This window comes from Physeter macrocephalus, chromosome 7 (assembly GCF_002837175.3).
Source record: "Physeter macrocephalus isolate SW-GA chromosome 7, ASM283717v5, whole genome shotgun sequence".
NCBI lineage: Eukaryota > Metazoa > Chordata > Mammalia > Artiodactyla > Physeteridae > Physeter > Physeter macrocephalus.
The window spans coordinates 95,216,003-95,233,766 of NC_041220.1; the positions used below are offsets into that span (position 1 = coordinate 95,216,003).

The 17,764-nt window shown below is 40.3% G+C and overlaps 1 long non-coding RNA gene across 1 annotated transcript; it reads left to right on the forward strand.

Annotated features, from left to right (window-relative positions):
* The first annotated feature begins 1,407 nt into the window (after nucleotides 1–1,407).
* Nucleotides 1,408–5,606, forward strand: LOC114486600 (uncharacterized). Its single transcript, XR_003680610.1, has 4 exons — nucleotides 1,408–1,632; nucleotides 2,655–2,869; nucleotides 3,231–3,443; nucleotides 4,090–5,606. It is a non-coding gene; the product is annotated as an uncharacterized lncRNA (long non-coding RNA).
* The last annotated feature ends 12,158 nt before the right edge of the window (nucleotides 5,607–17,764 follow it).

Below are 17,764 nucleotides of genomic sequence, written 5' to 3' on the forward strand. Positions count from 1 at the left end.
ATTTGAACAATAAAAATGACTGTTTTTATACCCAAACCGATGAAGAAGATGGATATTGTGAATCATTTTATGTAAATAGGAACATAGTATACATGCTGTTTTATAACTTACCTTTTTCTCTAACAATATGTTGTGAACATATTTCCGTGAAGTAAATGTATAAACGTGAAAAAAATTACAGATCTTAGAAAAAAAGTGGGTTGAATTGACTACATCTAAATTAAGGGTTTTTTGTAAGTGAAGGACAATGAAGGTAACAAACAGCTGATAAACTGGGAACTGAGAACCATATTTGCAACACCAGAAACCAAAGGATTATTATCTAGAATATAATAGAAATGTCTGTTGATCTGCAGTTAAGATAAAATTGAAAATAATCAATGGATGTGAGCTGACAACGCATAAACGGGGAAGCCTGAATGTCTTATAAGAGATTCTTACCCTCACTAATAATCACATAAATATAAATTAAAAATTATATAATCCTTTATACTTTTCATTGGTAATATAATATTGATACAATCCTTTAAACTCCTCAGCTTGGTAATGAGAAATTAGGATGCTAGCAAACACTAGTGGTGGTAATGAAATGGGAACCCTCATACTCCGCTGGAGAGAGTAGAATTTGGTAGAAACCTTGGGGAGAGAAATCTGGCAATACCTCATGAAATAACATACGTGTATACTCTAACACTCCTGCATCCCTGCTCTTGGTTACCGACTCCTCTTCAACATGTCTAAGGATGTTTCCTGCATCCCTGTTTGTGGTGGTGAGAAACTGGAGGAACCTGTCGCTGGGGAAAGAATAGGTAAAATGAGGCCGATGCACACGAGGACTTTTTTTTTTAACATCTTTACTGGAATATAATTGCTTTACAATGGTGTGTTAGTTTCTGCTTTACAACAAAGTGAATCAGCTGTATGTACACATATATCCCCATATCTCCTCCCTCTTGCGTCTCCCTCCCACCCTCCCTATCCCACCCCTCTAGGTGGTCACAAAGCACCTAGCTGATCTCCCTGTGCTATGCGGCTGCTTCCCACTAGCTATCTATTTTACGTTTGGTAGTGTTTATATGTCCATGTCACTCTCTCACTTCGTCCAAGCTTACCCTTCCCTTTTGTGTAGCATATAGAAGCAATAATCAGGGTGTGACATGTAGGTAGCTATATACATCTTGAAAGTGTATTGTTGAGTGGAAAATAATAAAGAGAACCAGATTTATAGGTCGATGCAATTTATATTAGGTAAGACCATATATTCATATGAATCAGCCCCTGTAATCTTATAAAGATATATACATATCCAAGGACACATACACAATAGAGATGCAGGGACCAGAGAAGGGGGACGTAATGGGGTGAAGGGGAAAATTCATAAATTGAGAAAGGCCTTTGGAGACCTATGATGATGGTAAAGCATATACAGCCACTATGGAGGAAAGAAGAGTGAACACGGAGATCATTCATAGCAGTAATTCTCCTGATTCTTTTTTAGTGATTCTGCACCTGACCGCTTCCCAGTGGGGGGGTGCCTCCAACACCAGAAGTAGGCTGCAAGACCAGTGTATGATGTGTTATTTATGGCTGAAGGCTTGAAGACCATTGAGAAGACTTCTGCCTCCAGCGCAGGTAACACACTGGATCCTCAGATTGCCTTAGCAGGGAGTTCCTTCAGAAATGAGGATGAGAAGTACAGATTCACAGGAGATCACATTTAGGGCCAGACAAGAAATTGAGAGCATAGGAAAAAAAAAAATACTTCCTTACGCTTAAGTAACTAAAAGGGTCAACAATTTGCAGATCTTTATAAAGTTCAGTTTCTAAAAACACCACCACAGTGTCTTAGATTTTTCACATCAGACATTAACTACAGGTTTTGGCCTATTGCTTAAGTTCTTACTGTGCTTTGGGATACACAAGCTGTGAGCCATCCCTTCTGCCCATATTTCACTAAAACCAATGTAAACAGTTCATAAATTAGTATACCTGTCAGAACATGTCTCTTCCAGTTTGACCTCTGATTGAGCTTGTGTTTAAAAATGTAAATCTCTATTATAGGCAACTCCCAAATTAAAAATCAATTTTATTTCAAAATTTATTTTGTGACCTTGTTTAGAAATGAGAATGTCTTTTCCCATAAAAGGAATGTTGTCAGTGGTGTAACCCACTTTCCTGGGCACTGGGCCCACTCTAAGCAAAATTCTGAAAAGTCTGACAGTTACTCTTAGTGGTTAACCCTGCAGTAGTCACAGGCTGTGCTTCCTGTGCCCGGCATTCTATCCATGCGCACACCTGCGCACGGGGAAATTACGCCAGTTTTTTTTTTTAATTGGCGTATAGTTGCTTTCCAATGTTTGTGTTAGTTTCTGCTGTACAGCAAAGTGAATCAGCTATATGTATACATATATCCCCTCTTTTTTGGATTTCCTTCCCATTTAGGTCAAATATCGTATATTAACGCATATATGTGAAATCTAGAAAAATGGTACAGATGAACCTGTTCGCAAGGCAGAAATAGAGACACAGATGTAGAGAATAAACATATGGACACCAAGGGGTGAAAAGGGGGGTGGAATGAATTGGGAGATTGGGATTGACATATATACACTAATATGTATAAAATAGATAATTAATAAGAACCTGCTGTATAGCACAGGGAACTCTACTCAATGCTCGGTGGTGACCTCAATGGGAAGGAAATCCAAAATTACGCCGATTCTTAAGCCGAAGAGCTGATCCGGAGGAACTGCAGACAAAGTAAAGAATAGGGATGTATTATTTTCCTAAACCCCTGGACCTCAATCCTGTTCGGGTATCGAAGTTGCTGCTCAGCATCTTTCAAAGGAGGAAATCAGAATCCTGGCAGGTGGGTGTCAGGTGCAGAAACTGCACAGGTGATTCTGGGCCCTGCAGTGTTGCCAGCAAGCACCACTGTTATTCCAGCCCTCCATTCTCTCTCCTCCACACCTGTGATATCGACCAGGGTTTTAGGCGCAGCAGGCAGCTCAGGAGGCCTCTGGCATCTAAAAGCCAGCATACAGGTGACTTTAAGACTTCATCCTTACTGGCTGTGGAATCTGTCATGTGCCCAGGCTGACAAACCCTTATCTACAACCTTATCTTCACTTGATGTGTCTAGTATAATGCTGAGATTCTCGGGAAAGTGACACCTTCTTTTGTTTTAGAAATCGGTGATCAAGATGTTGACTTTTGCTTCTGATCAACAGAAAAAAGAAGAAATCAAACCACATCATCTGAAGGGAGAAGGAATGGATCAAGTTCTGATACGGGTTCTCTGTTGACAGCTAGGCCATCATTTGTGCGTTCATTCATGCAGTCTGTCAACAGCAGTAGGACAAACAAAACAGTGCTCTGGCCGAACACTTCTCCAGGCTCTGGGGCTACAGAGGAGAGCAAAACAGATGAAAGTCTGTTTATAAGTAAGTAAAATATGTAAAATGTATGTTAGAGGGTACTAAGTAATAAAGCGAAAAGTAAGGAAAGAGCCTCAGGAATTTTTGGAGGTGGGGGGGTGGGATAATGAAGGCCTCGCTAGAAGGTGACATTTGTGTAAAGACTTGAAAGGGTGAGAGGTGAGCCACGTGGTGACCTGTTGCAAAAGCAGGTGGCATGTCTGGGATGGAGGGGGGGGCGGACATCAGGGAGGCTGGAGTGGCCTGAATGGGGTGAGTAAGGAAGAATCTGAAGAGAAATAATGAGAAATGAAAAATGAGGCTTATTTGATTTAAATAAAAAACCATGTAGTGACAGTGAAAGGACATGCTCCCCTTTCTCTCGCCACCCTCTCTGAGTCCTGGAGCTTTTGCACCAAGACTGAGAGGGTCTGCATCCCTATTTCCCACATTCCCTGATAAGGTATTATAGTAGTTTTACCCAGGACTTAAACTTTCTTCCTCAAATACCCCATGTCCCCCAAATGTTTTCTTCTTTCCCCCTTAAACAATATTCCTTGCTTCCATGAAGATGAAGGTAACTATGTGTTAGTTATTGAATAGAACTCAATTGAATATAGAGTTCTCACTAAGGTGCTTGTCAATAAGAATAAGTCTCTTTTTGCCTAAACAGATTTGGAAATATCTACCACGTGGCAAAAAAAAAAAAAAAAAAAAAGTCTCTGATTGATGTACCATCCAGCACTGGGAGGAACAGAATTCCTGACACATTGCCTGCACCTACAAGTCTGTTCTGGGTCAGGGGTCGTAGCTAGTGGTTCAGTGTATTTTCCCACTGTTAACTCCAGAACCCACCCACAGGCTCATCAGCGTCAGGACCCCTGCTTGATGTCTTTTGGAAGTGATGGCACACATTTCGTGGTGGGAAGGGGCAAAGATGACAGGCCTTGGACAGAAAGAAAACTCACCTGTCAGTTGGCATTTGCAGTGCTGTCTGCTGCACTCGCCAAACTTAAGGCAGGGCCTGGGGGAATTTAAGGGCCTGCCGTGCCTTCTGAGAGCAGACTTCACAGAATGCCCTGGACCTCTGCTGTTATGGCAGTGAGTCAGGGAGCACGAGGTGGGGAAACAGCTGGGGTGAAAGCAGAGAGAGGATAAATTAGTGCAGGAAGCAGCAGGCCAAAGTTTCCAGAGGAGCTGCTACCGCTGCCTGCTGCTTTGAAGTGAAAGAAAGCAGACAAGAGTCAGATGGTTCAAAGGAACCCAGAGGTGAGAGAAGAAACAGTCTCAGGAGCTTCAGCACCAAAGTAGGTTTTCATTCTGGATGACCCAATCCAGATTTAGAGTCAACCAGATCACACACTTACACACACACCTCTCTCTATCTGTTATCTGTCAATCTATTATCTATCTATCTATCTATGAAAAGACAAAGTCAAACCCACATTGTCTGGAACAAGAAGAAATGGGTCAAATCCTGGAAGCTGTTCCTTTGGTATACAGGCTGGAATTAAGAGATTCATTTTTCTGCCAACAAACATGAAGTGCTGCATGTCAATAAATACACACACACACGGATATATCACTTTTCAGTATGAGGTCAGAGGAACACACATACACACACACACACACACACATTCATAAAGACCTGAGGTCACTCCTGAGACCCAAGTGAAAAGTTAGGTTTTACCTAATTTGGGTTTTAAACTCAAGGCTACTAGCCAGATTAAGCAGAAGGGTGGAGGGACACTGCACCCAGGAATGAAGACATTTCACAGGCTCATCTCCTGGGGGTGTTGCGATTTGTTAGCAGGAAACACGCTTGCGGCTTGTGATCTAAGGCAATTTGGGGAAAATATACAAAATGTACGGAAGGACTTCTGATAATGATAGAAAAAACTGTTGGAAGATCATGAGTAAGCATGCTGAATGGGGGTTTTCATTATTGTTAAGGACTATTTTGCATAAGAACTTTAAATTTAGCGTATTCACAGTACTTTATAACAGATTTAAGGTAAGAAATTTGGTTTAATTGCTTTCCATACTGCTACTCCTTCCCAACATACTCCTTATCCAGAGTTTCACACTTTGAATGGGATCCCTGGACTTAACCTAAAAATGCGACATTGGCTTAGCAGTCAGGCTGTGAAGGGAGGGTACATGTGTGCAGGCTGGAAAGCTGGTGACCCTCGTGCGTTGTGGTGAAGCTGGTGAAGCGTGTGTATAACATTTCCTTGTGATACCCTGGAAAGCTGACCACATGCTGACTAAGCCTGCAGCTTTAGGAAGAGAAAAACATTCAGAATGCTGGTGTGTGTTCTTATTGTTCATTTCAGCAAAGCCCTACAAGAGCAATGCACTGAGGCCAGAGCTAGCCAGCCTGCGAGCACAGCAGGAGGGGAACAGACCTCTGCGCGGATGGAGGCTCTCTTACTGCAGATTAAATCCTGAATGACAGAGTTAAGTCATGTGAGGTGCAGCAGAGCTCCGCACTCCAATGGAAACAGTTGACAGGTGGCTCTAAAGAGTTTACTCAGTAGGACTGGCGTCCCTAACCTTCTCCCACAATCTCATATTGAAATTTCTGGAAGGCAAGGTGAGACAGGGCTGAAGCAAACATCAGATTCAGGAAGCTGCCTTCTCCACCAAGCCTAATCAGAGACCAGCAAATCAAAGGGCAGAGCTTTTAGCTAAGCCTACTAATACATTGTGAAGGTACAGGTGGCTATGGGGGGGCAGGTTAATCCACTTTGGAGTTCAGGGAACCTTCTGACTCTCCACAGTTTTTCCATGTTTCACTTCTTGATGAATTGATGTTTAAGCTGAAACGTGAAAGGCAAGTTAGAAATTAGCCAAGGGAAAAGTAGGAAGAAGACTTTTCCTAGCCGAGGACACACTGCAAAGAGGGGCACACCTGAGAACAGAGAGAAGCTCCGGGATATTGTTAGCTAACCCTGGCCATGATATGGTGCTCCCTTTCCTGGCATACTGAAAATGGCACAGGATTTTCAGGTATCCAGATTTGAGTCTGAATATTTGAGCGCCTGTTATTGTTATATGACAATTGGCCATGGTCATAATTCTCCACAACTTCTGTCAAATGGAATAGTAATAAGTACCTTGTGAGATCTGACAAAGGGAAATTACGTGAAGTAATTAGAAAGGTGCTGGGTACATAATAACTGCTTAGTAAGTATTGTCATCTTTGTAACATCATGATCCCTACATAATTTTCACAGCCAAGGTGATCCTTACTGCTTTCACAAATCCTTTCTTCTCTGATCATTCCACCTCCTTTCCCCACTTCTTTAAACTCCGATATTCCCTTCTCTTGTCAAAGGATGTAGTTTTTCATTTTTCATTAAAGTAAAAAAAAAACTAATATAAGTTTCAGATGCACAGCACAGTGATTCAGTATTTTTATAGGTTATATTCCATTTAAAGTTATTATAAAATAATGGCTATATTTCCCTGTGCTGTATAGTTTTAAAAATTAGCCTTTACTCACTAACATGATTGTAACTCTCTAAGAAAAACTTCTCATAAACTCCCAGGGTACCTAGAGAGTTAATGAACACAGAGTTGGTAATTTATGATCATAAATTTTCAGGGCTAGAAAGGCCCATAAAATTATGGTTGTTGAACTACCATAAATGCTGAACTTGATGGTGTTCATACAATGAGAGAGTACTTGAAAATGAACCAGAAATATGCTCAAGGAATACATTCCCATAGAAACTATTTTGGTGTGAACATGTATACATAGGTGCTAAATGCTACAGACATTTAGTAATTTTGGGGGTTGGGGGGACGGAGAATAATGTTATCTATTCAAACACATAGCACAAAGGTAACAATGGTCTGTTACACTGAGGGGGTCTGCTTACCTGGTCTGCCCCTCTGGGAAGGAGAACCCAAACTGCTGTGATCAGGTGGGTTAGTTCATTTCAGGTACATTTCCCAGTAATACCCCAGATGGTGGTTTACTTGGTATCTTAGAAAGAGAGCAAGGATTAGTTGAGGAGGACTGAACCTAAACCTAGAAAGAAGCTGTATTTACTAAATAAATAAATAAATAAATGAAACATAACAAGTACTCTGTCATATGCTTACTGTCAGAATAGTGTACTTCTAGGAACTGGTAAAAAACCCTTAACAGGGATAAGCAAAGGGAGATGTTTCTATTCTGATTCTTGCCTGGGCCCTCACATGTCACCTGTTTCTGCATCATTCACTACTTCGGGGTGGTGCATTTGGATCCAGGTGTGTTTAAGTTTGGATTCGGGCCTACTTCTTACTAGAAATATAGTTTTGAGTAAGTTTATCCACCATTTTTGAATTGCAGTTTCTACAGCTAAAAGTGGGGAAAATAACTTTACCTTATGGGATGATTGTGGGAATTGGTGATAAGAAATTTGAAGCTTATGGTGATGTGTGTCACAGAGCTCAAATTTATACAAAGATTGCATGAATAACTCTATGGTTTATTACTTTGTTGTTCTTTTTAACATCATCCTTTTCTGTGGCCCACCCTACTCTGTGGTAGATTGGTCAGGTCCTGATAGACAGGAAAGGTAGAATTCACAGCCTGTATTTACTCAAGTTTCCAGCTCTTAACCACAGAGTTGTCATCAGTCCTATTTCTCCATCTTGGCTCTTGTGTTTCTATAGTTTCTTGTCCATTAGCTACGTTTCTATAGTTTCTTGTCCATTAGCTACTGCGATGCTGACACTGGAGAAAGACCAGTATTTTTTCAAATGTGTTCCCTACTGCAATCAGAGAATTCTTTCTCTCTGTGCTTTTTGGTAGTAGTTATGTGGGTGGGAATTTTATAGAACACTCTGGCTCAGGAAAGAGAAAAAGAATCAAGGCTGCATGCTACATCAAAACTTCTCCTCCCATTAATCAAAAACTGACTTAATGTTTTATTTCAGTAGCACGTTGCCCTTTATACCTGTCAGCTGAACCACCTGGGATTTTGTGGTTTAAACATTTCATTTTCACTATATGAGATATAGTGAAACAACAACAACAGAAACAGTAAGTTACACAGATGAATACCGTACTGAAATAACATGCTGTACAATCTCCAGTGGCCAATTCACATGAAAAGTGACTGATTCCTTTAAATATCAATGACTCTCTCTCTCCCAGTATATTAAATTCAAATCCTCCCGATATTTTCATGGTTTATTCCAAAGTACTCTGCTCATATATAATTTTTATAGACTTTTGGAGACTTTTAGGTAAAATATTGCATTCAATTCCATTTATTAAATAAATATATATTGAAATATATATTGAAACACTACTAAATTCAGAGGGATTAACTTAAACCCCTACAGGGCTCCAAAGATTTCCTGTTCGTAAACAACTTATTTTGTTTCTTCTCTACATGAAATCCAATCTGTTTTACATATAAATAGAGGTTTCTTTTAATTATGGAACATCCAAATTGCAATCATAGCTCTTTTTATTTTATATGGCATGAATTTCCCAGGGTGAATAAAATACTTCATAAATCAGAGTAGAAGGATATATTCAATTATGCAAGATTCTACTTTTCCAAAAATGCAAGCAGTTGGACTTGAAATATTTTACTTCAATTCATACATGTATTAAATAAGTATATTTTCGGCACCTACTATGTGCCTGATACTTTGGTAGTATCTGAGAGATGAATAAAATAAGGTCCTTACTCTCCAGGGACTCAAAATCCATTAAACATACAAATTACAATAAATCATGGTATGCACAGCAACAAAGGTGTGTTTAAGGTATTGAGGAGGCTACTACAGATATAGAAGAGAAAGTTGGGGAAGAATCTCTTGATTTCCTGCTTCTTCCAAACAACCTGTTCTCCCTGGGTGTTCCCAGTTGGTGAAGCCAAAAATCTAGTCATCGTCCATGAATCGGCCCTTTCCTTAATCTCCCACATTCAATCCACCAGCTGGTCCAGCCAAACCTTCCCCTAAGCTGTATTTTAAGCCTGCCAAGGCTTCTGTCTCCCCACTGTTACCCCTCAAATTCCAGCTCCCATCATATCTGCTCTGGTCCTCTTCAATAACCAATTTCCTTTGTCTCCCTGCTTCCATTTTTGCCACCCTACAATGCATTCTCCACACAGCCGTAAATATGATGTGTAAACATATAAATCAAATTATGTCATTCTACTGCCTAAAGTCCTTCAGTGGCTTCCCGTTACATTTAAAATTCAACCCAGCATTGGACTTTGGCCTACAGGGTCCAACTTGATTTATCCCAAGCCTTCTTTTCCTTCTTCATCTCCTTCCCTTTTCTGCTCAGTTCCACTTTATAATAGTGGTGAAATGTACAAATAGCGCACCGTCTTGGTTGCTACAAGTTATATTAATGCAGCTGTGTACATCAACCCTCTTTCTGTTTTTAAATATGTCTAGCTTGCTCTCACCTCAAACTTTCTGAATGAAACTCTTTTCCCCCAAATATGCCCATGGATGGCTCCTTGTTTACTTGCAGATCTTAGCCCAGAAGTCACGTCCTCACTCTCTATCAACTCACTCTTTTTAATTCTTCACAACACTTTCCTATATCTGAAATTATCTTGGTATATCATTTCTTTATCTTTCCTTCCCAATCCCTCCTTACCCTTGCCCTCTACACACACGCTCAAATGTGAGCTTCACAAGATCAAGGGCCTCTTAGCATTAGATATTTGTGGAATGAATGATTTCATAGGCAAGATGACATTAGAACTAGGTAAACTCTTATTAGATCAAGAGGGTGGAGTGTGGATTTAAAACTATAAGCTATTGTTTGTTCCCAAATTGCCTCGTGAGAGAGAAATGTAAACGTAAGGAGCTGACAATATCATGGCTCACATTCCAATTGGGAATAACTTCCTGATAAGCAGGCATAGTATGGATTGAAATAAGCTTTGCTCCGTGCAGCCAGACAGACTAAGACAGAGTACCCTGGGAACATGTCTTCATTTTAAAAAAATTTTGGGTGTCAGAACTGGGGTCTACACTCAGAAGTTAACACATGGTTTCTATATTTCCAATTATACTGTCACTCTCTGGTATTTTTAAAGGCAAAATTGCAATTTAAAATTTAAATACTTTTATGTGGTTTTTGTGTGCGTGCATGATTGAGAAGAGGGGTCATGAGAGTTTATTGGCAAATCTGGCATATACCGAACATATTCAGTGACAAAATCACAAATCATTTGCAAGAGTCTCGGAAGTAAAAGCTCATTTAATTATCTGTCATGAAAACTTTTAACGTAGGGAGACTTGAGCTAACAGTGACAAGAATCTGCAAAAAACCCCACCACCTTTATTACATTTTCAGGGGGCCATTCCTGTTCTTAATTGAATCTTTCAAGTTTTTATTACGATTTATGGAGCTATTGGAAATAAATCAGCTTCTGTCTTCTCATTGTCTTTATGGGGAGTTTACCCATTTCCCAGGAATCGTGAGAATTTGTCAGGTAATTATGGAATCTGGCCTCTTCGAAGTCCAAAGTGTTGACCTCTCTAGAAACCACAAAATTAGAATGTGGATGACTTAATGAAGAGATTTTTTCTCTTCAAATTAGCATTTATATTTTCCCAAGAAATTTATATAACCATAATAAATGTCTGATGTGAATGGCATAGACATTCTTATCATCTGAAGTCTAATTATTCTATTTTCTTTTTTCTAGTAGATAACTAGCTATTGCTAACATTTTTGGTTTCTGGGAGTTTGGGTTTGTCTCTGCATCCCCTCCCTCCACAGAGCTCATCTGGTTTCAGAGCTACACAATCACTTCTGTCCCAATGACATCCTGATTTCCAGGCTAGACTTCTTACCCAAGCACCAGGCTTTAAATGATCCTAGGATATTTTCATGCAAAAGCTCAACCACTGTATAAAATTCAACAAACCCAACTTAACCAAGGCTACTCTGCCATACACTTGTGTCTATCTTTCACTCCCTCATCCCCTACACTCCCTCTCCTGTATTCCCTTCCATCATTTCCTCATCCCTTCTGTTCAGACTGTAGCACAGTCTTATATATTGTTTCTTAGATTCGTTTCTTCTAGTCCCATTGGGTACACACTTGTACAGACATCATCACACCTAAACCAAGTCATTAATGTCCCCATCTGTCTCCCTGCTTCTTATTCCTTTGCCCTTCAAATCCGGGTACATTTTCAGAAATAGTATTAGCAGCATAAAAATGATAGAAAAGGATTCAAGAGCTCTTCACTTACCACGAAAAGGAGAGCTTTGCATTACCTGTCGAGACAATTTTTCACAACACATCTTAGCTCTTAAGGCCCCACCTTCCCTTATTTTTGGTAAGCTTGCAATCTAGACAATCACATCTCTTTGCTATCCTCTCCCCGACCTTTTCAGGTGATCCTGTGTCATTTTTCCCCCTTGGGTGATCACCTCTCTTCCAATCACTTTTCCAAGTTTACTTTTCCTTCAAGTCACTTTTTAAGCCTCATCTTTTCAAGGAAGTCTTCCCTGGACACTAAACTCTGTATTCACTTCTTTTTTGACAGTATATTCTCATGTGTTGCTTTGTGTGCCTGACTCTTGTCTCCCTCATAGGAACATGAATTCTGCAAGGCAGAGATGTTATTTTCTGCAACCTCTGCATCTTCCACAGTGCTAAACATTTTTTTAAATGTTAGTAAACATAGCAACAAAGAATCAGTCTAGTATATAAGCTCCATGAGGGCTGGGGTCATGCCTATTCTGTTCCCAGCTATGTATCCTGTAGGTAACACAATGCCTGGCCCATAACAGGTGTCCAATATATATCTTGTGATTCAAAGAATGAATGAATAAGAGCTGAGAGAGACTCACAAGTTACAGTGAAAACCCTCCTATGTCAATTTTTATAGTGCTCATTTAACAAGTAAGGGTAATTAAGAGAAAGAAATACCTAGGGTAGAATCTCAAATCCAATGCTACCTATCCATGAGTTAAAATAGAAACCACAGCATACATATGTTTAAAACAACTAGTGTAGGAGGATGACTCATGACAGTCAGAATCCAGTCACCTCAAAAAGCTCAAAAGCTTCGAGATTTCTGTAACCTTTGGTCTGGCATGGAGGACAAAGTATCACAGAGCAAGATTGTACAGTTGCTTCAGGCAGGCGGAAAGCAAGGGGGAGGGGAACTAGCTCCCACTGTCAGGAAGCAGGCAGATCTGCCCACAGAGCGATCACTGCAATATGTTCTTTTTTCTTTTTTTTTTTTGCAGTATGCGGGCCTCTCACTGTCGTGGCCTCTCCCGTTGCGGAGCACAGGCTCCAGACGCGCAGGCTCAGTGGCCATGGCTCACGGGCCCAGCCGCTCCACAGCATGTGGGATCTTCCCGGACCGGGGCACGAACCCGTGTCCCCTGCATTGGCAGGCGGGCTCTCAACCACTGCGCCACCAGAGAAGCCCTGCAATATGTTCTTAACAAAGATGATATTTTAGTTCTCTTCTTCTCAATCTTAGGGTTAGGTCCCCATGTTAGGAGCTGTCATTTCACACTATGTTCTACTCTAGCATTTATTACAACTGTAATAAAATAATTTTTTGTTTGCCATGTTTCTTTAATATCTGTTACTCCTGCAGAGTGCAAGCTTCAGGAAGCCTTCTTGTGTCCCACATGCCTGGAATAGAGCCTGCAGCATAGTAGGTGCTCAATATAGATTTTTTAAATGAATGAGGAATTCTAGGTCTATACTCAAACGCATGCACACGTGTGTGTGTGTGTGTGTGTGTGTGTGTGTGTGTGTGTGTACACCCATGCATGTGAGAGACAGACAGATATTAAAGTTCTGGATAGACCTGAAGACTATAGGACAGTCTTAGAGAAAAACACTGAAACCCATAAAGGGAATGGAAAATACGTGCTAAGAGAAGAAAAGGTCACAGTTGATGTTGTGAAATTTAGAGATAAGAATGTTATAGAATGGGGCAGCTCTGTGACATGAAAAGTGCCTATTCTTGGCTGTCTTATTTCATTTGTACCTATAAAATGTGGATAATAGCCATTTTCCCTTACATTAGGGTTAATTGGGGTTGTGTATGTGAGGCATTGAACCCAGTCCCTGGTTTCTACACAAGAAACTACTCACCCTCTTGACAATTTTCTCTGAATTCACAAACTCATAGGCTATTCTTTAAGAGAGTATGAGGAAACAAACCTGAGAAAACAAAAAAGCGGGAAATACAAAACACAGTGTAACAGATCCGATTGTACATGTTCAAAAATCATGCAAAGCCTTGCAAAAAGGAACTAGAATATGTTTCCTCTGATGTCATCCCATCCTAAATACTATATCTATGCGTACCTATATGTCTGTATCTCTCTTTCCATTCATATCTCAGACTGCATTTGTCCATATTTGTTCATGTATTTTAATTAGTGGTAGACTTTTTATCAACTGATATGTAAATAAGTAAAAATCAACATTTTGTAAACAAAAAGTTGAAATTTCCTTCTCTTCCTCTTCATCTTTGCTTGTTTTATTTTGTTTTGTTTTGTTTTGTTTTTGAAGTGACCAAATATCAAAACAGATTTCTTCCTGTAACTTTGGAATATCTTACACAGTTTTGATGAACTTAAAATTTTGTTTTAGGTACAAAGGGCCACAATGAAGTTTTTAAAGTAAGTGCTAAGGTAAGTTCTGCTGACATCGACATCTGACGAGTGCTGGGCATTTTCCTTTTTCCACAGGCTGGGCAACATTAATCTTTGTAAAGACATTCCTCCATGACTCAAGTGCCCAGAGTGATGGTGTGAAACACTGGTGTACTGTCGACCAGCCATCTTCCAACAGGAAGCAAACCAAATCTTGGGCTGGGATCTTTTCCTGAAGTGTATAGTCAGGGACTTGAGATCTCCCTCTTAAAATTAAGATCGTTGAATAAATGTTGGGACTAAAAAAAAAAAAATCTCGGTGGTAAAATTGACTGCATCAGTTCAAAGCCCTTTTCAACCAAGGGTCCTAATGAAGCTCCACTGTGAAGAACAATGGTTAGAGGTAAATTTTAGGATAGGGGTGAAATGGGAGCAAAACTTTCAAATTAAGAATACTTCCCTCGGGGCTTCCCTGGTGGCGCAGTGGTTGCGCGTCCGCCTGCCGATGCAGGGGAACCGGGTTCGCGCCCCGGTCTGGGAGGATCCCACATGCCGCGGAGCGGCTGGGCCCGTGAGCCATGGCCGCTGGGCCTGCGCGTCCGGAGCCTGTGCTCCGCAACGGGAGAGGCCACGACAGAGGGAGGCCCGCATACCACAAAAAAAAAAAAAAAAAAAAAGAATACTTCCCTCCTAAGAGATTCTGTTAGATTTTGTCATTTAACAGTAAGGTAACTATTAATATTTATTGGACATTTAACATGTGTCAGGAATTTTGCATGTTAAATCTTTGCAGCAACTTTGTGAAGTAAATCTTATCTTTCTTATTCGTCTCTTATAGATGAGCAGACTGGAGCACCGAGAGGTCAAGAAACATGCTCGTGCCATGCGGCCAGTAAGTGGCTAAGCCAGGGTTTAAGTCCAGGCAAATGGATTCCTCAGGCCACGAGCTATGCTGTGTGACATTGCAACTCACGTTGGTAGCAATCAGAATCTGTCCTTAGGACGGGGGCTACCAGTGGACTGATTATATATGATTGGGAGATTTTTTAAAAATTTTTAATATTTTATTTGTTTTTATTTTTTTCTTCTAGTTTATCGAGATATAATTGACATACAGCACTGTATAAGGTGTACATATGACCCAGCAATTCCACTCCTGGGTATTTATCGGAAGAAAATGAAAACACCAATTGAAAAGATATATGTACCCCTATGTTCATAGCACCATGATTTACAATCTTCTTTACAATATCCAAGATATGGAAGTGACCTAGTTGTCTATCAACAGATGAATGGATAAAGAAGATGTGTTATTTATATATATATATATAAAATACACACACAATGGAATACTACTCAGCCTTAAAAAATAATGCAGTCTTGCCATTTGTGACAACATGAATGCACCAAGAGGGTATTGTGTTTAGTGAAGTAAGTCAGGCAGAGAAAGAAATACTGTGTGATTCACTTTTATGTGGAATCTAAAAAAACAAAATAAACAAACATAACAAAAAAGAAACAGAATTATAGATACAGAGAACAAACAGGTGGTTGCTGGAGGGAAAGGAGGTGGGGGGAGGAGAGAAATAGGTGAGGGAAATTAAGAGGTACAAACTTCCAGTTGCAAAATAGATGAGTCATGGGTATGAAATGTACAGTATGGGGCATATAACAATGATTATGTAATATCTTTGTATGGTGACAGATGGCAACTAGATTTATAGTGGTGATCATTTTGAAATGTACAGACATATTGAATCACTATGTTGTTAACAGGAGCTAACATAGTGTTGTATGTCGATTGTGTGATTTCTGATCCAGACAGAGGACTGATATGTCTTTATTATGTCTTTATTCACTTCTGATGGAAAAGAGGTATGTGTTTTCTACTGAAGAATGAAGAACTTCAACCTCAGTGAAGGCTTTGATACCTGATGTGGCCTGTGTGATAATTTACTTTATTTGCAGTTTGCCTGTCACTGACCTACAAAGATAGCATCTGGCTCTGCTCACAGAAAAGCAGGAACTCATGATTAACTGCCTTTGACTGTGCTTTTCCCAAAGCCATCTGCATCTGCTGTGCTTTGCAACTGAAATTTCCAAAAAGCAGCCCCTCCTGACATGAAAATTAGGTTTCATACAAACAGAAGTTCCACATCAAAAAGGAAAATGAGTAGAGGGTGTATTAATTTAGTGCTAGATGTTCAGAGAAGCAGGGCCCCAAATAATACATGGACTGAAACTGTTTAGATAACGTACTTAAAACAAACAGTATTTTAACAGGTGAAATTATTTTCCTTTTCCCTGAACATTTGACATTACTGACCACCCTGTCAGAGTGTGTTTGAGCATGTGGGAGGGACCTAACAGAAATCAGCAAAACCTTCCTGAAGGATTTTTGAAGGAAGAGGACTTGTCAAGGCTAGAATATGGGAAGGGTGATGCATTTTAGTCAGAAGGAGAACATGAACAAAAAGATAGATGTGGGAGGAAAGAAGTTTCCGGGGGCTGGGACGCCAAGTGTGAGACGTGGAATAGCTGGCCAGGTAGTTCAGAGGCAGCTCTGGAAACACTTTTGCATTATGCAAAGAATCTAATTTTATTCTACAGGCAAAAGGAAGCCATGAAATTATGTGAAGCAGAGGAGTAACATGATTAGTTTCAGATTTTAGAAAGCTCACTGGAAGTATGGTGGCCACTGTATTGGAAAGAAGTAAGAATGGAACAAGAGAGGACTAGTCATGAGGCTACTGGGATAATCCTTGTAAGAGAGGATGCTGGCTTCAACTGAGGCAGTAGCAATGAGTTGGGAGAAGGGGGTGGATGTAAGAGGTCCACCTTAGGCGTTTGATTCTATAAATATGGTGGCTGACTGTATTGGGTTGGCCAAAAATTTCATTTGGGTTTTCCATAAGCTGTTATGGAAAAACCTGAATAAAATTTTTGGCCAACTCAATATGTGGAAGTAGAGGAGCCAAGGATAACTATTATGTTTCTGACTTGGGTACCAGAAGATGGAAGAGACTTGCATCTGTTTGTCTGCTAAGAGCAAAGAACCAGTGGTGGTGAAAATGTTGGATATATGGGACAGAGGAAGGCTGTTTGATGTCCGTCTTGGAGAAGCAAGAGGACACGGGATGCCAGTGGAAGGAGAAACCCCTTCTACTGAGGTGGGAGATCAGAAGATAAAGAGGAAAGAGGATGCAGGTAAGTCCGTGCTGGCATAGTGGATGGGGTAGCAGTGCTTAGAAGGCTGACAGACTTTTGAACTTTCTCTAAGAGGTAATAGACAAGATTTTTGGACCAAGGTGTTAGAGAAGAAACTCGGGGAGAGTGAAGGTTTGAACTGTTGGCACAAGAGAAAGGAAAGTAGCCTAGGAAGAGACAGACGGCGGCTGGGTAGGTTAGTGGCTTTGAAAGGGCTGAAGGAAACCATAAACTGGCAGTGGTACCATTCTGCTCAGTTCGTGATGCATAACTTGACCCTGCATTGTATTATGACTTATTATCATTAGGGCCACAGGGATGGCAGGGACTATGTTTCATTTAACCTGAAGACTGTTCAGTGTTCAAACAGAGCATGACCCATATTAAATGCTCAATATACTTTTGTTGACTTGAAATTTGTGGAGCTATGGAGCAGTAGACATGAAATACTATTAGCAAACTGAACTTTTTTTTCCAAATGCGTTAAATGGCAGTACCTTGGGGAACACTGAAAGTAGAA